The 23368-nt window shown below is 42.5% G+C and overlaps 1 long non-coding RNA gene across 1 annotated transcript in view; it reads left to right on the forward strand.

Annotated features, from left to right (window-relative positions):
• Nucleotides 1–5749, forward strand: part of LOC136794872 (uncharacterized) — a 340829-nt gene extending 335080 nt beyond the window's left edge. Inside the window, exons 4-5 of the long non-coding RNA XR_010842290.1 lie at nucleotides 476–708; nucleotides 4403–5749. This is a non-coding gene — a long non-coding RNA (uncharacterized lncRNA). The remainder of the gene's footprint in view (nucleotides 1–475; nucleotides 709–4402) is intronic.
• Nucleotides 5750–23368: the final 17619 nt, after the last annotated feature.

The following is a 23368-nucleotide window of genomic DNA, read 5'->3' on the forward strand; positions in this document are numbered from 1 at the left end:
TTCTCAGTTTCTATAGGTCAGGGAGTTCTAGCACAGGTGAGCTGGGTCCTCTGCAAGGCTGCAATCAATGTGTCAGCCGGGGCTGAGATTTTATCTAAAAGCTCGACTGGAGAACGATCCACTTCCAAGCTCACACGGTTGTTGGCAGAATTTGGGTCCTTTTTGACGGTCTGACTGAGGGCCTCAGTTTCTTCCTGGCTGTCTGCCTCAGCTCTTTGCTCTGGCCCCCTCCTTGGGACAGCTCATGACATGACAGCTTGCTTATTCAAAGCCAGCAAAGGAGAGAGCCTCCTAGCAAGACAGATGTCACAATCTTGTGTAAAGTAATCACACATATCTCAGCACATGTCCGGATCACACTCCAGGGGAGGAATTACACAAGTGCGTGAACACTAGAAAGCAGGATTGTGGGGTTCACCGTGAGTCTCTTGCCACAGAGAGTTTATTGATATGGGAGCATTCTCCTGTCATATAGGACTGAACACCCTGGCATGGACCCTAGGAAATAGTGCTAAGATGCTGCTCAGAAAAAGCAACGTCCCACATGAAGTGAAGTAGAAATGTCACACTGCTGTGGCAGATGGTGGAAGAAAGGACCAGAAGGCTCAGAGCAGTGAGCATGCAGGAGGGGCTACTTCATATGACACTGGAAAACCCAGCAGCTGTGTTCTTCAGGAGGGCCTAGAGGACACTGTGTTTACCATACTGGTAAGTAATGCACAAAGGACAGGGATGCTGAGTGTCTGCTACAGAGCCTGACTTGACTAGTGGCAGAAGTGGTGAGGTGGGCTTCCCTGGTGGCACAGTGGTTGAGAATCTGCCTGCTGATGCAGGGGACGCAGGTTCGCGCCCCGGTCTGGGAAGATCCCACATGCCACGGAGTGGCTGGGCCCGTGAGTCATGGCCGCTGAGCCTGCGCATCCGGAGCCTGTGCTCCGCAAAGGGAGAGGCCACAACAGTGAGAGGTCCGCGTACCGCAAAAAAAAAAAAAAAAAAAAAAAAAAAAAAAAATATATATATATATATATATATATATATATATATATATATAAATAAAGAAGTGGTGAGGAGTGATGGATTCTGGACAAGATTTGTTGACAGGTTGAATGAGGAGTGTGAAAAAAGGAAAGGAGTAAGGGGTGACTCTAAGGTTTGGGGACCGAGCAAAGTACATTTACTGAGCTGAAGAAAACTGTAAGAATAATTGCTCTGTGGATGTCAAGAAACTAAACTTAACTGAGTAAATTTTAAGGATGTTATTGGCTTCTTTCAGTGATCCATGAACCAAGAAGCATCCAATCCAGCAGATAGAATAACTCTGGGGAGCTGTATGAAATGAAAGACTGTTACAGGCAAAAGGGAGCAGGAACAAGTAAGCTATGCTAGGCAAGAGAGCAGATTGGTTATTGTAGGGTTACTTTCCTTTAGGGGATGGCAGGGTAGCAGGCAGATTACCTAACTAGTGCTGATCAGACGATTCCTGATTGACTGGTTTAAAATTCTACTCCTGGGAGAGCTGAAATTGTATTTAAGTCTCAGTTTGGTGATGTGGGGCTTAGCATAAGTAACCCCAGTTTGAGTCTGTTGTTTTGTTTTTTAACATGGGGAAATCAAGAGTTCTGTTAAGAGTGAGATGTCTGTTAAACAGTCAGATAGAGATGTGAGTAGGCCGTTGGATATATGAGTCTGGAGTTCAGGAGAGGTCTAAAGAGATATAAATTTAGGAATTATTAGCTTATGGATGTACAGACCATCCATGGGATTGGATGACATCACCTAGGGAGGAAGTATAGATAAAGAAGGGGTCAGAGAAATTGAGCCCCAGAGCATTCCAACATTTGGAGACTAAGAAGATGAGAAAGCCAGGGTTTTTTTTAAAATAAACAACAGAAATTTATTTCTTATACTTCTGGAGGCTGGGAAGGTCAAGCTAGGGTTCATCACAGGACTAATGAGGGAGGGAGGGAGGGAGAGAGGGAGGGAGAGGGAGAGGGAAGGAGAGGGAGAGAGAGATCTGCAAGAAATGAGGGGGAAGGACCAGGATGTAAGAAGGAACGCTAGGTGGGAGTATCATCTGATGTCATGAGCTTCAGAGCTGAAGCTTTTAGAGAAGAGTGAGAGCCTATGCTCTGTGGAACAGGCTGTGGCAGGACTGACAGCCCAGGAGAGGCTGAGTGCTCAGGGTGCCCGCAGGGTTCAGACATTGCAAGTCATGAAGGGAGAGATCAGAGAAGAGGTTGGGGATGTAGGGATTTTATTGATGATGGAGAGATTCCTCCTCTCTGCTCCTGTCCCCTCCCCAGGCCACCAAAGAGCTTCCAGTAATTTCCAGATCATTGCTCTCCTACCCTTGCCCCCATCTTCCCAAGAGAATGCCTCAGTCAGACTTTTCTGGAGGCAGTTGTGCTCAGAAGTTCTGAAGACACGAGAGACTAGACCAGGAGGCCGAAGGAAGGAAAGGATTTTGAAAGGGGTTAAGTCCTAATAAATAGCTGGTGTGGGAGAGAACATGGGAATGTGTTCCAGGTGGGATTAGGAAAGAAGGGAAATGAGGAAGGTGGTAAAGAAATGTCTAGATTGATCTATATTCTTGTGGGGCTGGACAGAATTGGGGTAGAGAAAGGAGAGTATGAGAAGTCCTGCAGGGGTTATGAATTGGTCTCCCTTGAAGGTCAAGATATGAGAAACAAATGAAAGTCCTTTTCAATAATTTCTTCATTGAACTGTACTTCCTTGAATGCAGCAGTGCTTTGGGGTACTGGCTAGGGTAGGGTTTAAGATAAATAAAGATACTTGGACCCCACCTCAAGCCAAGGTTCTGGTCCCTGGAAGAGGCAAAAACCAGGTAGGCAATTCTTATAGAATACTCTCATGAAAAACTTACCCAAGCCTATTCATTCATCCATCAATCCATACATCATCCCATCAGTCAATCAACCAACCAACCAACCAACCAACCAACCAACCAATCCCTGTAATGTCAGCTCCAGGGGGCAGGGACTCTATCTCATTTTCCCTTATATCTCCAACACCTGGAGGAGTGCTTATTCATTCTGCAAATGTACGTTGCCTCCTGGCTTATGCCAGCCTCTGTGCCAAGTACTGATTTATGCTGGTGCACGAGGTAGGCATATTCCCGTGTTGCCCTTATGATATAACTCTCCATTGGAATCACAAATGAATAAATACATTTATAATTATAAGATGTGGTTTTGTTAAATGCTACAAAGGAAATGCACATGTTGGTGGGATAAAGAGTAAGGAGGGTCTTGAATTAGACTGGTTAAAGTAGCTCTCTCAGCTCAAGCCTGAAGAAGGAGACATGGCCACCCACGGTGGTGAGAGAAGGAATGTTTATTTTCTAAGCAGAGACAACAGCAAATGTGAAGGACATAAGGACTGAAAGGACAGACATACCTCTTTTTATTGCATTGTGCTTTACTGTGCTTTGCAGATCCTGCATTTTTCACAAATTGAAGGGTTTGTGACAGCCTTGCATCAAGCAAGTCTATTGGAGTCATGTTTCCAATAGCATTTGCTCACTTTGTGTCTCTGTCACATTTTGGTAATTCTTGCAATATTTCATACTTTTTCATTATTATAATATTTGTTTTGGTGATCTGTGATCAGTGACCTTTGGTGTTCCTATTGCAATTGTTTCTAAGTGCAAGAAATCATGTCCTTTTAAGATGACGAACTTAACTGATAAAAGTTGTATGTGTTCTAAGTGCTCCACCGACTGGCCTTTTCCCCCATTTTTCTCCCCCCTTGGGCCTCCCTATTCCTGGAGCTACAACAATGTTGAAATTAGGCTAATTAATAACCCTACAATGGCCTCTAAGTATTTAAGTGAAAGGAAGAGTTGCACGTCATTCACTTTAAATCAAAAGCTAGAAATAATTAAGCTTAGTGAGAAAGGCACGTGGAAAGCTGAGACAGGCTGAAAGCTAGACTTCTTGCATCAGTCAGCCAAGTTGTGAATACAAAGAAAAGGTTCTTGAAGGACATTAAAAGTGCTACTTCAGTGAACACAGGAATGATAATTAGGTGAAACAGCCTTTTTACTGATAATGGGGAAAAGTTTTAGTGGTCTGGATAGAAGAGCAAACCAGTCACAACATTTCCTTAAACCAAAGCCTAATCCAGAGCAAGGCCCCCACTCTCTTCAGTTCCATGAAGGCTAAGAAAGGTGAGGAATCTGCTAGAAGAAAAGTTTGAAGCCAACAGAGGTTGGTTCATGAGGTTTAAGAAAATAAGCCATCTCCATAACATAAAACTGCAAGTAGAAACTGAAGCAAGTTATCCAGAAGATTTAGCTAAGATAGTTAATGAGTGTGGCTACATTAAACAACAGATTTTCTTTTCTTGCCTTTCTTTTTTTTTTTTTGGCCATGCTGCACAGCTTGTGGGATCTTAGTTCCCTGACCAAGGGTTGAACCTGGGCCCTTGGGAGTGAGAGCATGGAGTCATAACCACTGGACCGCCAGAGAATTCCGAGATTTTCAATATAAATGAAACAGCCTTCTATTAGAAGAAGATGCAATCCAGGACTTCCGTAGCTAAAGAAGAGAAGTCAATGACTGGCTTCAAATCTTCAAAGGTCAGCCTGAATCTCTTGTTAGGGGTTAATGTAGCTGGTGAATTGAAGTTGAAGCATTCTGAAAATCCTAGGGCCTTTAAGAATTAGGCTAAATCTACTCTGCCTATGCTCTGTAAATGGAACAACAAAGCCTGAATGAAAGCCATCTGTTGACAACATGGTTTACTGAATATTCAGATGCCACTGTTGAGACCTACTGCTCAGAAAAAAAAAGATTCCTTTCAAAATATTACTGCTCTTTGACAATACACTGGTCACCCAAGAGCTCCGATGAAGATGTGCAGTGAGATTAAGGTTGTGTTCATGGCTGCTAACACAACGTGCATTCTGTGGCCCATGAATCAAGGAGTAATTTCGACTTTCAAGTCTTATTCTTTAAGAAATACATTTCGTAAAGCTATAGCTGCCATAGATAGTGATTCCTGTGATGGAATTGGGCCAAGGAAATTGAAAACTTTCTGGAAAGGATTCACCATTTTAGATGCCATTAAGAACATTTATAATTCATGGAAAGAGGTCAAAATATCAACATTCATAGGAGTTTGAAAGAAGTTGATTCCAACCCTCATGGATGACTTGGAGGGGTTCAAGACTTCAGTGCAACAAGTAACTGCAGATGTGGTGAAAACAGCAAGAGAACTAGAATTAGAAGTGGAGCCTGAAGATGGGTCTGAATTGCTGCTATCTCATGTCAAAACTTTAACAGATGAGGAGTTGCTTCTTATGGAGGAGCAAAGACAGTGGTTTCTTGAGATGGAATCTACTCCTGGTGAAGATGCTGTGAAGATTGTTGAAATAACAACAAAAGATTTAGAATATGACATAAACTGAGTGGAGAAAGCAGCAGCAGGGTTTGAGAGGCTTGACTCCAATTTTGAAAAAAGTTCTGTGGGTAAAATGCTGTCAAACAGGATTGCATGCTACAGAGAAATCGTTCATGAAAGGAAGAGTCAATCTGTGTGGCAAACTTCATTGTTGTCTTATTGGAAGAAATTGCCTCAGACACCCCAGCCTTCAGCAACCACTGCCTTGATCAGTCAGCTGCCATCAACATGGAGGCAAGACCCTCCACCAGCAAAAAGATTATGACTCACTGAAGGCTCAGATGATGGTTAGCATTTTTAGCAATAAAGTATTTTTTCATTAAAATATATACATTATTTTTTTTCACATAATGCTATTGCACACTTAATAGACTACAGTATAGTGTAAACATAACTTTTATATGCACTGGGAAACCAGAAAATTCCTGTGACTCGCATTATTGTGATATTTGCTTTATTGCAGTGGTCTGGAACTGAACTCACAACATCTCCAAAGTGTTTATACTTTTTAATGAGAATGTTGTGACCAGTTGACTGAGGTCTCAGTTCCGCATCTTCCAGTTGACTCTCTCTAGTTTTCCAATAGTTAAAATTTGCGAATGACATTATTTCTTTCAATCCTTTCCAATCCGAGGGACACAACATGGTCCCTCATTGTTTTGATTGCATTTCTTTGAAAATATTGGGGGGTGAACAGCTTTTCAGGTGTTTATTGGGTGTTTGTTTTCCTTTTGTGAACTGCCAGTTCATATTCCCTGCCAATTTTTCTATTTGGGATTTGTCATATTTTTATTGATCTGTTAAAAGTATTTTAAATCCATTTCCACTTCAAAAATAAATATTTTTACATTACTTCTGCCAAGAGAGGAAGAGTAACCAAATGTCACATTTCAACGCTAAGATGTGAGCAGTCTGGAGAGGCTACAGGCCTGCAAATTGACTTTTTGTTTCCTTGGTCCTTCAACTCCAGCGATAGGGAGGGAGGTGACCCATAAACTGCGGACGCAGTCAGGAAAGTGCCGCTCCGATTCAGCAGCCGCCGGCCTCGGTCGCCACCCCCTTCCCTGGTTCCCACCCACTGGGCCTCCCCACTCCTACCGCCCCTTCACGCCGGGTGGTCTCCTGCTCAGGTTTGAGGCGATTATCCGGGATCAATATTTGAAATAGTTGTATTTTTTTCTAACTGGAGTTAAGTTTATAAGCTTTTTAAATTTAACCACCAAACACCAGAAATAGAAACCTGGAAGGGAGCCAGTATAGTTCTTGGTAGCCAAGGAGCTCACCCTTCTCCTTGTTTTTCCTTGTTTTTCCCCAGAGTTACTGACATTCCCTTTCAAAAGCTGATTCCTCTACTTCTCAAATTCTTCATCGGAGTCGTTCATCCGATTCCCAGAGATCCAGCCTTCCCAGTCCAGCCCCTACCCCTGCCCAACCCTGACACCTGAGCTGTAACTGGGGCCCGAGCCACGTGACCTGGGCTCCAGCGCTGGTCGTTCCTTGGGGGGAGCTTTAACTGCCAGCTCTGCAAATGGGAAAGGAGGCCCTGGTGGGTGGCGGATGGGGCACAGGAGCATCTGAAGACTGAAGGCTGGTCCCTGCAAAGACGCGAGGGGAGCGTTTTGTTCATACTAATCCCTAAGGGCTGGAGTAAGTCCATGCATTTATTCCACTCATGTCATCATCATCATTATTATTTATTAATATGATTATATCAATCATCAAATATGTATTCAGCTGTACTGTGTACCAGGCACTCTCGTTGGTGCTGGTGAATAAGACTAAATGGACTCTGGTGAAATTTACAGCTCAGGCAGAAAGACAGACATGGAATAAATAATTCCACATCACAAATTCAATAATTCCAAGGGTGAACATTCTGCTTAGTCAAGTGGGAACAATTTCATGGCCAAGCTTACAAGCTCCTCTCTGCATCCTTTGAAAGGCTTCAGGGGAACAGTAAGGAGACTGCCCCTGAGACTTTTGATGGCAGTCCCTTTATTCTGCCTCCCATGTTTAGGGCTGGGCTGTCCTGAGAAAACAGATGGCCCTGACATGAGTAAGGAGACCTAAGGGGAGGGCACAGGCAGAAGCTGGGAGACACTGAAGCTGCTTTCCCTGCCTCATTGGGAAACTAGTCTCGAGGTTCAGCCTCATGACTCTTATGAGCACTCTCAGCACTTTGGGACTGGTCCGAGACATGGCGGGATTATCCTGCTGACCTTCAAAGTCATCTGAGTCAGCTCTCACTGACCTGCACATTCAGGCCTCCTCCCCTCGTCTCTCTGTGCTCTTGCTCTTTCATGCTCAGAACTCATGTTCCAGATGGACTCAGCTGGCAAGTGTTTGAGACGTGTCTCAGCATCTTGTGATGTGTTCCTGGACCTCTGGGCCCCTGTGTGGGTTGAGTCACTGGCTCTGACTTGATTCCTGCTGCGTGTGGTTCCCTTCTTCCTGGGTCCATAAACCAAAGCTCGTCATCTGAAAGCAGACCCCCCAGGTCCCTGCGATAGGCCTGGAGGGGACAGCTCTGCAATGAGGCACAGCCAGTTGGCTCTGCCCTCCAAGGATTCTTTTTTTCCTCTACACTGATTCTTTCTCAGATTTCATTTCTCACGGGATGGGGTTAAAAGCAGCATCCACTGGGTCTTTCTCCCTCCCAGCTCCCTTCTTAACTTTTTTTTCTAATTATTTAATTAATTAATTCATTTTTATTTTTGGCTGCGTTGGGTCTTCGTTGCTGCACGCAGGCTCTCTCTAGCTGTGGCGAGAGGGGACCACCCTTCGCTGCAGTGCATGGGCCTCTCACTGAGGTGGCTTCCCTTGTTGCAGAGCACAGGCTCTAGGCACACGAGCTTCAGTAGTTGTGGCACGCAGGCTCAGTAGTTGTGGCTCACAGGCTCTGGAGCGCAGGCTCAGTAGTTGTGGTGCACGGGCTTAGTTGCTCCGCGACATGTGGGATCTTCCTGGACCAGGGCTTGACCCGTGTCACCTGTACTGGAAGGTGGATTCCTAACCAGTGTGCCACCAGGGAAGTCCTTCACTTAACTTTTGTTATAACTTTTTTACACCTGGGCTATGAGACTGAACGCAGCTGGGAAAGCTGCCAAAGCAGGAATATTGCTGTTCCACCCAGAAGGGCCAATTTCCTTTTTAGCAACTTGGAAGAGGAGGTGAGTTGGTGAAATCGGGAAATGCGAGGAGAGGGAGCTTTTGTTTTGTGGTTAAGAGACTGCTAGGATTCAAATCCTGGCACTGTCACTTCCTAGCTGAATGGCTTTGGGCAAGTCTTCTGTGCTCAGTTTCCTCATCTATAAAATATAAATAAGCACCCAACTCATAAGACTATTGTGAAGATAAAAGGAGTTAAAACACGTACAGATCTTCAAAAACTCCCTAACATATGTGTTAGTAGTAGTGCTCTTATTGAAATTGTAGGCAATTATGGAGGTTCCTTTTTATAGATTTTTTACAACTTCAGTCTGGTAATAATGATTTTTAGGTATGGCTTCCCCCTTTCTGCCTTTTCTAGATTAGTACTCCAAAATAGCTAATCTGGCATGTTTTCTTCCATTTTCTGTCAACCCAGATCAATAGCACTTGGTTGGACTAATTCCTTTGCTCCAGTATCTCTGGGCTCTGCTTCACCAAGGTTTGGGTGAGGGCTGGACAGGGGAAACCCATTCATGATTGAACAATTCTTTTCTCCCCAAACATGAGGGCTCCCCTCCTCCATGGCTGACCCCCAGGGAGAGCCTGTTTGAATCATCCATCCATCAATCCATTTAATCCAAATGACTCACTTATTCCAAACACACTATTGGGTATATACTATCTATTAGGTAGTGTGAGAGATACTAGGTCTAACAGTTTCTGTGCTCAAGGAGCTCAAAGTCACAGGCCATTATAATCCTGGTGTATTAAGTGCTATTATAAAGGTAAGTGTGAAGTGACTTTATGCTGGGTATGGGGGGTTGACGGTGTTCTGTGCTGGGTTCTGGGACACTAGGAGGATTTGGCCAAGTGAAATGAAGTGGAGGACATTCTGGCCAAGAAAGCAGCTGGTGCAAATGCCTAGAGAGAAGAGAGCAGGCTCTGAGCTGGGTGTGGATTCACTGGGAGGGGTGTGCCAGGATTGCTTGGGGGCTTCTCTCTAGCTTTTCCACTGATGAGCGATCAGAATCTGTCATATTTACCCTACGCTTTCTTATTTCTTAATATTCCATCTCAAATGGTGCTCAAAAAGTGGCGTGAATTTTAATAATTGTCACTTGACATTTGTGACGCTGGGAGATTCATTATGTGTTATGTATATGTTTTCACACTTCTGGTTAAACACAATGGATTGAACATATGTGTTTATCTCAGATACCTTGTAAAAATATCATTGAAATGAGAGTAGAGGACACAAAAATAGGTATAAACTCACAAAGCCAAAGAGAGGAGAAAACAGCAGATGAGAAATGCCAATAAATGTTTGGAATATGAAAATCAGATGAAAGAGAGCTACAAGGGGTCTTAGACTGAGCTCCTTGTGAAACAGACCCTGAGATGGAGATCTGATGCTGGCAGTTTATTGGGCAGAGCTCTTGGGAACCACACCTGAGGGGAAGTGAAAGATGCAGGGCTGGGCAGAGAGAGAAGTGGAACTGGATGCAGTCACGGCAGTCTTAACTGACCTCACAGGAAGCTCTTCAGAGTGGTCCCAAATTGAAGCAAGGGACTCAGGCCTTTGTACCCCTCCAAGAGCCAGTCATTGGACGTGGCTGCCCCTGGAAGGGAGATAATCTTGGGTCAGGCAGGTCCCTTCATCCGGGGCCAATTCCTGGGAAGGAACTCAGCTGTAAGCCTTCATCAGAAAATACTTCCAGCCGCTGGGAAATGAGAGTCTCCATCCTGAGGAACTAACGATGAAGGAGATGAAGGAGCCTCTGAAGGCAAGGGGGCGGTGTGAGGCTGAAAACAGAGATAGCGTATGAAAGGGTATGTGAGGATGCCCCCTCCTCTCCCCAACCCTGGCAGAGACTGAAGATTTACTGTTGAGGGGAGGCTTTAACCAGAGAGGTTCCAGACCCCGAGACACTAGATATGGCAAGGTTGTGCAGGGGAGGTACCTGAAAATGAAAGAGTTGGAGACAGTCTTAGGAAAACAGGGAATTCCACACTCTGAATGTGAGACCTCCGGCTCCTTCCCCCACTTAGTTCACAGAACTTGAGCAGTCAGGCTTATAGAGACTAGGGGGGAGTCTAGACAGGAAATTCATCTCTAGAGAGATTGGCCAGCCCAGGAGAAAGGACCTACCATATTGACATTTGGGGCTTCTTGAATAAAAAAGCCATCCAGTCACCTTATCACCCTAATGAAGATTACCAGGCACTAAACCTCACCCATGGTCTCATAGCTTTTTTTTTCTTTACTGATGTTCTTAAATTTTTTTTAAAAAAATTGGATCATATATTCACCTTTCTCTTTAACTTGCTGTCACAAGCTGGTAGATGGGGATCTAACACTATTCTTTTAAATATTTTTTTGTGTGGGAGTGTGCTAGGTCATAGATAACACATATAGGAAATCTTCAAACAGTGGTACAGTCAGTAAAATATTCTCATTCCCATACCATCTCCCGGTCCTTTTGCCCAAAGATAAACATCATTTTCTCCTCTATCCTTCCAGATACAGTGTATATGTGTGTGTGTGTGTGTGTGTGTGTGTGTGTGTGTGTGTGTATACAGTCCCAAGAGGGATGTCCCCCAGCAGGAAATGAAGCTAGTAAATTGTCTCATTCATTTGGATCTACAGTCACATAGCTTTTAATCCGTTTTTTAACGCTTCAATTTCAAATATGGTCAGAGAGTCAATGATCATACTCATATATTTAGGGAAAAACTCAACATGAAAGACAGTTGCAAAACAGAGAGATGGCAAAAGAAACTCAGAGGAAACAGACAATGCAGGAGGCAAAAGAAAAGTAAAAACAAAACAACAAAAACCCTTCAATGTCCTCAAAGTGATACAGATGATGTTGCATTCTTGAAATAAGAACTGAATGCTATACAAAGGAACAATTACTGCATAAGAAAATTATTTCTCATTCATGAGTCCAATCAGTGGTAAAAAGATGGCAGAATGAGGTGAGACTCCAACTCCACAAAGTAATTCAAGCCTCAGCTGACAAAGTCTGTGCCATCTTTACCACGGAGCTTCTACTGTCACCCTGGGGGAGAGAAAGAGGCACTCTTAGAGGATTTTATGGATCAGGTCTGCAAGTGGCGAGCATCACTTCTGCTCACATTTCATCAGCTAAAAGGGGCACAGCCTAGCTTTGTGCTCAGGGAGAAGGATCTGTTTGGGTGAACACATTGTAGTGTCTGCCACAAGAAGTGTTGGAAGTCAAGTCAGGGGATTCTCGTAGCAGGCCTGGAAGTTAACTAGTCCAGATTAAAGCAGGCAATGCAAAGCTCCCGGAGGGAATGTCTCTAGGAAAAGCTGGAACTGAAAGAGCATGAGACATTCAACTGAAAATGAAAGTTGAATTCAGGGGTTTTTACAATGTTCTTGTGAGTATAGAAGAAATTATGGTAGTGAAAAATGAACAGATGCTAAAAGGGAGGAAATTATCCCCTATAGAAAAAACAAACAGTGAAGGAAAGAAAGGTAATCACTAAGTAGTGATTTAACCAAAAATTGTAACATATCTGTTTTGGAAGAGTGATGTAGGATGAGGGATAATGAGAAGCAATAGTGCTGAATTCTCATCTTCTGTATACAGAGTCAATAGATAATACATAAAATTATTGACCTGAAAAGTAGCTGTATAACCTTATTGGTTAAAAATACAGACATAAATGCCAGACAAAGTAGAAGAAAACACTTAAGAGGAAGATAAAGGAGACAGGGAGGAGTTAGTTGGGCTTTTGTGGTTGTTGTTTATAAACCTTATAATATTCTTTGACTTTTGAAACGTTGTATATAAATTACCTCAAAAATAATAATGATATGTGTAAATCAACTACACTTCGATTAAAAAAAATAATGACATAAAAAGTCCATGCATAGGACCAGCTTCAGGCATGACTGGATCCAGGAACTCATCCAAAGTTATCAGGGCTTGATTTCTCAGCTTTGCTCTGCTCTCTGTTTTGACTTCATTTTTAGTTAGGCTCTTTTCATGAGGCATAGGACCTCCTGGCCTATGTTTTACTTCCCTCCTCCCTCTCTCATCCATCCTTCCTTCCTTCCTTCTTTCCTTCTTTCTTTCTCTCTTATTAAAAAAAATTTAATTGTGGTTACAAAGCACATATTTCTATCTTAACCATTTTTAAGTGTACACCTTAGTAGTGTTAGGTATATTCGCATTGTTGTGCTGCAGATCTCCAGAACTTTTACATCTTGCAAAATGGAAAGTTTATATCTATTACACACAGCTCTTCCTTTCCCCCTGCCCCCAGCTCCTGGCAACCACGCTTCTACTTTCTGCTATTTTCTTATAGCTATTAGTGGCAGCAGAAATAAACCTCACTTTCCTGACAATTCTGACAAAAGTCCCAGGATTGTTCCACTGGAGTGACCAGGGATTGGCCAGCAACTAACAAACAAATGGCCTGAGAGTCAGGGGTGAGTGGCTGCCCAAGAAGTGCTGACAGCAGAAGGGGCCCGGATTCCAGGCGAAGAAAACCAGCGGAGTCCACACAGGGAACAGTGAGAGGGCCAGACTGTGAGATAGCAGGTCCCACTCTGCTTAGACCCCCTCTGATTTAGACCTTACTGTTATCGCCATGATCTTTCCAGCAAGCAAGTTTATCTCACCTTTCCACCGGACTCTTTTAAACCTCTTTAATATAAACCTTTTTTTAAGAGTTATTATTCGGGTAAGAGGAAAATTGTGATTATTAGTAACTTTAACCTTCTTTGGAAATTTTCATTAGTTATTTGTTGCTTTTCTTATGAATTGTCTGTTCATGCTCTTTGCCCATCCACAGTATTAATAAACACATTTATCGGACTTCCCAATTCTAATAAATGTGCAAAAATATGTTTTAAAAAATATCTCATAGAAACTTGTACAAGACTTTAGAGATTACCTAGTAGCGTGACTCTCAATTTACAAAAAAGAAAACTAAAGGATTGAGAAGTGAAATGTGAAGCCAGCTCTAGAACCCTGTTGGTAACGGCTGAAGGAAGAGAAAACCCAGTTTGATCCTCCACCTGTTAGATTACACAGCCCCTTCAATTACTCCTAAATTTGGCTCCCCCCAAAGTCACATTTCCTGCCCAATCAATTTTCAGGGATGGCAGAGAGCAACCTTTATTTTGCCACAGTTTGCAGCATTTTTAAAAGACTGGGAATAAATAGCTGAGAAGATTTTTAAGCTAACTTGGGGTTTCTTGTGACTTCACACATGAGGGAATCCCTCCCCATCTCACCTTGCAAATCTCCACTCCTGCTAGCACTGTATTGGACTGTGTTTTGCCATTTAAATAATACAAGTTACAGGGGGGAAAAAAAAGATTAGTCTTGTAACCCTATCAAAGAATGAGAATGAAATGCTGATTTTTTGCAGGGAGAGGAAAAAAAAAGGGTAGAACAACCATTGCAGTGTTATCCCCAGTGCCTTTTTGCTTTGCAGTACTGGATTCTCATGAAGCTCTTGACCACAGGAGAGATGGAAAATGGAATGAAGCATTCGGTGCTCCTCACTTAGCGTTAGTGATATGGCTGCTGTGTGGGCCACAGCAGATGTAATTTGTAGAAGAGTTAACTGGAGGGTTTAGTGGTTCAAAATGGAAACTGAACTCTAAGGAACATGAGGCAATGGGCAGGATTTTCTCTCACTGAGGAAATCTCTTTGTCCAGAGTAAACTTTAAGCAATTGTGTTTTGTTGACTCTAAGTTTCAAGACTAATCAAGTATCTACTGCAGTTTGGAAGGCTAACTGTTGAACTCTATTTTTATCCGTTAACTTCGTGTTTCCTTTTTCCTTGACAGTGTGCACCACTCAGGTGATAAAAGGTTAGACAGTTGCCTCAGTTAGGCTGCTGGTGGGAGAATAGATGAATTTTCTTCAGTAGATAATAGAGAGATTTAGAATTATTGAGAGATGGGACTAGAGCTTCAGATGGACAAATCTTCAATGATAAAAGCAGGAGGGCAGAGTTAGAGTTAATGATAATAATAGGTAGAGCACTTAGTATGTATCAGACATTGTAGGAAACCTTCACAGATATTATCTTATCTAATGTTCATAACAATCCATGAGGTAGGTACCATTATTTTTATTCACAGATGAATAGGCTGAGGTTCAGAGTAGTAAAGTTACTTGCCCAGAGTCACACAGCTAGACTTCTTGGGGCCAGAGCAAGCAGTCTGACTCTAGGATCCTGGGCTCTTAGTCTCTCTCTCTTTAAAAGCTCCATGATTGTCCTGGAGGTTATATCCCCTGCTCCTGAAATAGTGCTTGGCAAATAGTAGGTGCCCCCCAAATATTAACCAGCTGAATGTATGAATACTCCATGCTGCCTTGGACTGGGTTAGGATCAGTGTGGTCTGCAAGCCAGGGAGACCTGAATGCTGCATTTAGATGGCCTTTCAAACTTCTCAGAACTTTCTTTTCAAACTGAGACCTTCTTGGATAATTGTCACAGTAACAAACCCTCTTTGTTTTAGCAGAATGAAAATAAGTATTTAAAAGTGGTGATTATTAAGTTTATCACAGAGTTATTTTTTAAAGTGGGAAAAAAAAGGTAATTACTGAATGTTCAATGACAGGGAGTTGGTTAAATAAATCATGGAATGCAATGATGAAATACTTAACAGCTGTTAAAAATCAAGTTGTAGAATACTGCATGGCACAAAACCCATTCGTGATACATCGTTCAGGGGAAAATAACAGGTTACAAAATACTAATACTATGTAGAGCATTAGCTCATTATGTACACATATTTATGCATAGAAAAAAGTCCAAAGGAAAATATAATAAAGTGTAAATTGTAGTTATTTCTGTGTGGCGAGAGTATGGTGGTTTTATTTTTCTTTGTGAAGTTTGAGATTTTTTCAAATTTTCTACAATAACTATAAATTTTATATTCAGAAAAAAAGCAGTAAATGATTTTTTAAAAAACAGCTATTATCAGATTTTGATTCTTGTTTTAAAGTTAAGATATGAAGTTATAATTTAATGAAAGACATCATAGTGTAGCTGGTAAGAACATGGTCAGTGGAGCCAGACTGCCAGTGTTCAATCCCAGCTGTACCATTTATAAGCTGTGTGACCTTGGTGAAATTACTTATCTGTGATTCAGTTTCTATATGTGTAAAATGGAGAAGATATTACTTCCCACTTCAAAGAGATGTTATGAGGATTGAATGAATTACTATAGCTAAAGCATTTGGAACAGTCTGTATGAGTTTATTATTAGTTTATCATTAGAAATTCTCCCAGATTCTCTTATCCCATCTTTAAAAATGCACAGGCAGAGGCACACCTAGGTCAGGCATTTTAAAGCCTACTTATTTGGGACTCTGGTACAAATGTGCGAATAGGATATGCCAAAAGGATGCCAGGAAGACACGCAGCTGGGCCTCCCAGGGCTCAGTATCACCATGAAAATAAGCAGATTTTGCAAAAACACAGATTTATTATGTCCTCACTTATTAGCTAGATTAACCAAAATATAGTTAAAACTGGGAAAAATATTCAGATACAGGGGGGAGATAATTCTTCCTATCTCAACCCTCAAATCACCTTCTACCATGACCCTTGACCTCCCTAGGTCCCCCAAATATAAGCCACCTTGTGAACCTTCAAATACTTGTCTTCTCTCTCACTCCTCATCCTTCACCCTCCTCACACCCCATCCCTTGGCAAGCACCCCACTCCCACTCCCAGACCTGGCTTTAACAACGACCCCCACGAAGAAGAGGCTGAATTCCACACCAACCTGCAACAGCCCTGACCTCTTGGACTTCTGAGGTCTTGGGAAAGGGAGCCTGAACCTGACCCTGTCAGGAAAGTGGGAAGTGGCAGTGAGATGCCCCCCACAGGACCTGCTCCCAGGCTGGCCTTATCCTGGTTCGGGGGCTGGGATTTCCTGCCCGGAAGCACCAGGCCTGGACACAATGGGAGTTATCAGTCACCATCGGGGGATCAGAACCACGGTAGGAGCCCTCCACTTAGCTGTGGGTTTTCCAGGCCTTTCCTGTGTGAATCTTTACTTCCGCGGAAGCTCTTATTTTGGTCTTTTCCAAGATGGAAGCCCTTCCCCCAGCTTCCTACCCTTTGTCCAGCTGCCTTTCACTTCTCCTCATTTGGGTCTAAGTCACCTTAAGATGGTAATGACCAGAGTCTAGGTAAGGAAAGTGTTTCCACTCTTTCTAGATCTTTTTTACTTTTTAAAATTATAGGTGAACTTGATGTGTTAACTTAATTGTCTTCCACGATAATAATATCATCAACTGAGAAAATTAATAAATTATACCTGTATTGAGGTTTACATTCTTAATCTAAGAGCTTATTTGGCTTATTTAACAGTACTCAATAGAGGGTTTTTTTAATATTAAAAAACAAGGGTTTTTTTTTTTAAACCCAATAGTCTACTTACTAGAAAACATTTTAAAGGAAACATAATTTATCATGTTTCAAGTCTTAATAATACAAACAACAGATTCACTTTAAAAACTTATGTTACAGAATAATAGCTATCACTTACTGCATACTTACAATATGCATCAAGTGGTTTACTCATGTTAGCTCGTTCAGTCCTCAGGACCACCTATTTTATGAGTGACAAAACTGATCCTGAGAGAGGCTGAATAACTCACTGAGATCACTTAGGGTGTAAACTGAGTTTTGAACTCAGCCTGCGTGACTACAAGTTTGGTGCTTTTAACCCTATGCTCTACTGCTGCCTCCCAAAGTAGCTGAGACCGCTCACATCTACCAACAATCGCGAATATTATTGCACTATTGGACATGACTTTAGGTCTGAAAGCTTGTCTCCCCTGATCCATACTAACCCCAGCCACAGCTTTTCAAAACGCACCTCGCCCACAGGACTCTAGCGTCTCTAAGCTCAGAAAAGAAGAAAAGATGATGGTGTTTTTTCCCATAGACCCACCTGTAATTCAAAAGATACTAAACTAAACCACAAAGAAAGTGTCAACAAATTAAACAAAGGTATGATTTTTCTGATTTTTCTGTATATCTGTGTATGTGATGGTGTATATGATATAATTGCAGACACTTTCCAAACAATTCATGGGATGTTCTATCTTTCTAGACTTTCTATCTTTATCTGCCTATAGGGTCATTTGAGTACTGCCAACTCCTACTTCCCAAGTTGGATGTGGGAAAAGAGAAAGCAAAGCAAAGGAAAAGAAATGAGGGAAGGAGAAGGAGGAAGAAAAGTGCATCTGCTAAGAAATGGAGGTGTGGGATTAAAACCAACCAAAGACAACCTGCTGTCCCCTCCCTTCAGCCCCAGGATTCCTGAGCAGGTGTCCCTGTGTCCTCTCCTGCAGGAGGGTGAGCTGCTTCGGGGAGTGTGCCCCACACAAGGGAGGAGTAGCAGCCAGGTCTGGGGGACCACAGTGGGAGGCCTGCTCTGACTCAGAGGGGATGGGCCAGACCTGCACCTCCCTGTTTATACTTGGATTCCACTGGGACCCATTGTACAATGACTCACATCAGCTCTCGCTGCCCTGTGAAGCCTGAGGGATGGATGTCAGTGCCTGCTCTGGGTTAGCACCCCAAAAGTCAATTTAATGTAGTTAATTGATTTTTCTGACATTCAGCCAGCTGCCCGAGGGGCGGATCTCTGAGATCATGATGACACATATGCCTGTGGCTCCTTGGGTCTCTGCAGTTGCTGGGGTTTCCACAGGACTTTGGGTCACATGCAGGGCCACTGGTGCACTTAGAGGAGCACCATCCTGGAATGTGGTCCATGTGAGAACCTGGGAGGGAGGAAAGTGGGCACTTTCCAGGGAAGGATGGTGCTTTGCCATCAGAGGAGCCATCCTGCTGCACCCCTTAGGCTAGGTGACCTCATGCAAGTGGGTGCCTTCATGGCCTCAATAGAAAAAAGCAACTGTGGGTCCTTTTGGGGTGCTGTGAAAGCCGTGTGCCTTGGAGGAGCTTGGAGGTTTTCCAGGGGAATCCAAATTTTTTTTTTTTTTTTTTTGCGATACGCGGGCCTCTCACTGTTGTGGCCTCTCCCGTTGCGGAGCACAGGCTCCGGACGCGCAGGCTCAGCGGCTATGGCTCACGGGCCCAGCCGCTCCGCGGCATGTGGGATCTTCCCGGACCGGGGCACGCACCCGTGTCCCCTGCATCAGCAGGCGGACTCCCAACCACTGCGCCACCAGGGAAGCCCGGGAATCCAAATTTATTGACCAAGGGCCCTGAGATTTCCTGGAGAGAGTTCTGAGTTTTGGTCAGGGATCCTCCTTCCCAAGTCGACGTTCATGGCCTTTGTACAAGTTCATGGTGACTCTGTATATTGGGAAAGCACTGCTATCCAGCAAATCCTTGGCTGTCTTGTGACCTGGGCAAGAAAAAAAAGTCCAGTGCCGGACTCCAGTGCTGCGTCGTCCAAGTGAATGGCTTCAATTCAACCACGATGAGGAAATTCGGCTTTCTCTGTGGGGACTACTCCATCAGCCCGACGCAGAAATTTTGGATGAGTGATATGGGCTCACGCAGGTCTAAGATCCAAGGTGGAGGTTGGGGAGTGAGATCTGAGGAAGGGCTGTTCCCACAGTTAGCGGGGGCACCACTGCCCCTGCTTTCCCCCTTTGCCCTTACCACCCCTGTCTCCTAGCACCCCCTCGGAGGCAGCCCAACACCACCTTCCCCTGCCTGGGGTGAGGGTAGGGACATCCTCCCTGGGTTAGCTGGCTCAGCCCAGCCTACCATTTCCAAGTGCAACACATACTTTATTCAACACCAGGCCAAGGTCTTGTGGCTGCGAGGACAGAGCCCTCAGCCTCCTCACATGGCCTTCTGGCTGAAATGCCCACTCGCACCAGACAGTGGATGAAGGTTGCTCTTCCCAACAATTAGCTCTTGAGCTCTTTGGTTCCTTGTTTCCAGTTCTCAATTCAGTAAAGTTCTGAACGTGATTAAAAATAAAACAACAACAAGGGAGATTTGTTCTCCCTTCTCCAGATGAAGGATGATTGTAAGGACAGAGCCTGGTCTCTGAGGATTTTTTGGTTTAGGTAATATGTACTTTGGGAAGTCACAGTCTTTTCAAGGGGCTTTTTCACTGCAATGAAGAAAGTGCCTTAGCTTCATTTGGGAAATAGAGGCATTGAAAAATAGAGGTAAAGTCATTTCACATCTTTGAATAGGATATAAAGACTGGACTTGAAATTCTTTTAAGTTCATAATTCTGTTCTACCATGTTCCTCAAGGAGGAGGCCTGTGGACCCAAGGAGTCTTCAGCTGTAAAAATGTGTGTCCCGGACCGTCAATATTAAGTGGGTGGCAACATGTAACAGAAGCTTTAAGAATGCACTTGGACCCAGCAGCTCCACCTCCAGGAAGCTCTTCTATGAAATTAGAGCTGTGCAAAGAAATCGTCGTGATGTTCATCACAGGGTTGCTTATAATATCAAAAAAATTAGAAATAGCCTGAATATTGAGCAATAGGGAATATATGATTGTAATGTATTCATTATGTGCCATTGAAAATGATGTTGTGGAAGAATATTGTCAAAGAAACAATGTACTGTTAAATGAATAGGCAGGCTTCAAGACAGTATGTATAGTATGACCCTAGCTTTAATTTAAAAAATATGTATATGTCTCAGAAAACTGAGTGATATTATTTCTGGGTAGTTAAAAATTTTTTCCTTTACGTTTTCTAAATTCTCTGCATTGAATATGCATTTGTTTTTAGAAAAAATATACGCAAAATAAATATTACAAAAACAGTACTCAAGAAAGTAACTAAGGGGAATTCCCTGGTGGTCCAGTGGTTAGGACTCGGTACTTTCATTACTGAGAGCCTGAGAGCCTGGGTTAAATCCCTAGTTAGGGAACTAAGATCCCATAAGATGTGCCACATGGCCAAAAAAAAAGAAAGAAAAAGAAAGTAACTAAGATTCTAAGTACTGTGAAACAAAGAGTGTGGCCACTTATTGATCTTATTCAATAGTCTTAGCTAGGACCTGGTTAAGTCATTTAATTCATCTCTGAGGCTTGAAGCTTCCTCACCTGCCCATCAGCCAGCTTTGGGGAGAGGCACAATCTCCTGTTGGGACCTATCTCTCAGAGTTTAATCATTTTATAAACACCTTACTCTAGATAATACTTACAGGTTCCATGCATTACCTTCCATGACTCTCGCAACAGGAAGTAGTAATAATAATAATAACAGCTGAAGTTGATTCACTGATTTCTATTAACCAGGCTCTATGGTAAGTAAACATTTTACATATATTAACCCATTTTTATTTCTCCTTTACTGACTTCCCTCTTTCTCCACGTCCCAGTGGATCTGTCAGCGAATTCTGTCAGTTCCTCCTTCACAACAAATACAGAGGCTAATCATTCCTCACCACCTTCTCCACTGTCACTCTAAGCCACATTACTCTCTTGAGCCTGGGCCACTGCAACAGCTTCCCAGTTGGTCTTCTTGCTGCTGCCCGCCTGCAGCCTGTTAAAATATAAGTCAGATAATTTTACTAATCTGCTCAAAACCTTATTATAGTTCCCCTTCCTGCTCAGAAGAAAAGGCTTATAACAATCTATAAGATTCTACATGCCTCTACATGCCCCACTCTTCCTTTGTACTCCCCTAAAACACCTTACCCTCTGACCTCTCATGTTTTATCCTATATCTCTATCACTCAACTTTGCTAAACTGGCTTTCTTTTTAAAAAGTATATAGTTTAAAATGAAAATTGTATACATTTAAGGTATAAAACATGGTGATTTGATATTTGTATACCTAGTGAAATAATTACTACATGCAAGCAATTAACATCATCTCACAGCTGCCATTTTTTGTGGGTATGATGACTGCAGCTGAAATCTACTCTCTCAGCTTATTTACAGTGATCAATACAATATTATTAAGTATAGACCTTATGCCTGTACATTAGAGCCCTAGACTTATTCATCCTACATGATTGCAACTTTGTACCATTTGACCAGCATCTCCCAATTCCCACCCGACCTCCCACTCCCTCAGTCCCTGGTAGACACCTTTTTAGTCTCTGCTTCTATAAATTACACATTAAAAAAAAATATTCCACATATAAGTGAGATCATACAGCATTTGTCTTTATCTGTCTGACTTATGTCACTTAGCATAATGTCCTCCAGGTTCATCCATGTTGCTGCAAATGGCAGCATTTCCTCCTTTCTCAGAGTTAAATTTCATTTATATAATATATAAAAATATACATATATAACATCTTGTTTATCCATTCATTTGTCGATGGATGCTTGGGTTGTTGCCAAATCTTGCCTTTGTGAATAGTGCTGCAATAAACATGGGAGTGCAGATACCTCTTCAAGATCCTGATTTCATTTCCTTTGGTTATATACCCAAAAGTGGGATTGCTGGATTACATGGTAGTTCTATTTTTAGTTATTTTTATAAACCTGCAAACTGTTTTCCATAATGGTCATACAAATTTCCATCCTTACCAATACTGTATAAGGGTTTCCTTTTCTCCACATCCTCACCAACACTTGTTATTTGTTGTCTGTTTGAGAATAGCCATTCTAACAGGTGTGAGGTGATACCTCATTGTGGTTTTGATTTTCATTTGCCTGATGAATAGTGATATTGAGCACTTTTTCATATACCTGTTGTCCACTTGTACATCTTCTTTGGAAAAATATCTATTTGGGTCTTTGACAGTTTTAAAACTGGGTTATTTGTTTTCTCTTTTTAAAAATAAATTTATTTATTTTTGGCTGTGTTGGGTCTTCGTTGCTGCTTGTGGGCTTTCTCTAGTTGTGGTGAGCGGGGGCTACTCTTCGTTGCGGTGTGTGGGCTTCTCATTGTGATGGCTTCTCTTTGTTGCAGAGCACAGGCTCTATGTGTGCGGGCTTCAGTAGTTGTGGTATGCGGGCTTCAGTAGTTGTGGCACGGGGGCTTCAGTAGTTGTGGCACGCGGGCTTCAGTAGTTGTGGCACACGGGCTCAGTAATTGTGGCTCATGGGCTTAGTTGCTCCGCGGTATGTAGGATCTTCTCGGACCAGGGATTGAACCCATGTCCCCTGCATTGGCAGGCAGATTCTCAACCACTGCACCACCAGCATAGCCCTATTTGTTTTCTTACTACGAGTTTTTTGAGTCCCTTATATGTTTTGGATATTAACCTCTTATCAGATGTATGGCTTGCAAATATCTTCTCCCATTCTCTAGGTTGTCTCTTTATACTGTTGATTGTTTCCTTTGCGGTGTAGAAGCTTTTTAGTTGGATACAATCCAACTAAAAACTAGTTTGGAAGTATTTCTTCCTCTTCAATGTTTTGGAAAAGTTTGAGAAGGATTGGTATTAATTCTTGTTCAACAGTTTGGCAGAAATCACCAGTGAAGCCATCAGGTCCTGGGCTTTCATTTGCTGGGAGGTTTTTATTACTGATTCAATCTTCTTACTCATTATGGGCTTGTTCAGATTTTCTATTTCTTCATTATTCAGTTTCTTCATAACCTCACTGGTAGGCTGCATGTTTCTAGGAACACATCCATTTCTTTTAGGTTGTCTAATTTGTTGGTGTATAAACGTTCATAGTAGTCTCTTATGATCCTTTGTTTTTCTGTGGTGTTGGTTATAATGTCTCTTTTTTCATTTATAATTTTATTCATTTGAGCCTTCTTTTTTTTCTTAGTATATCTAAAGGTTTATCTATTTTATTTTTTTTAAACCAACACTTATTTTCATTGATTTTTCTATTGTGTTTTCCTGTTTCATTTATTTCTGG

Source organism: Kogia breviceps, chromosome 1 (assembly GCF_026419965.1).
Source record: "Kogia breviceps isolate mKogBre1 chromosome 1, mKogBre1 haplotype 1, whole genome shotgun sequence".
In the NCBI taxonomy this organism is placed as follows: Eukaryota; Metazoa; Chordata; class Mammalia; order Artiodactyla; family Physeteridae; genus Kogia; species Kogia breviceps.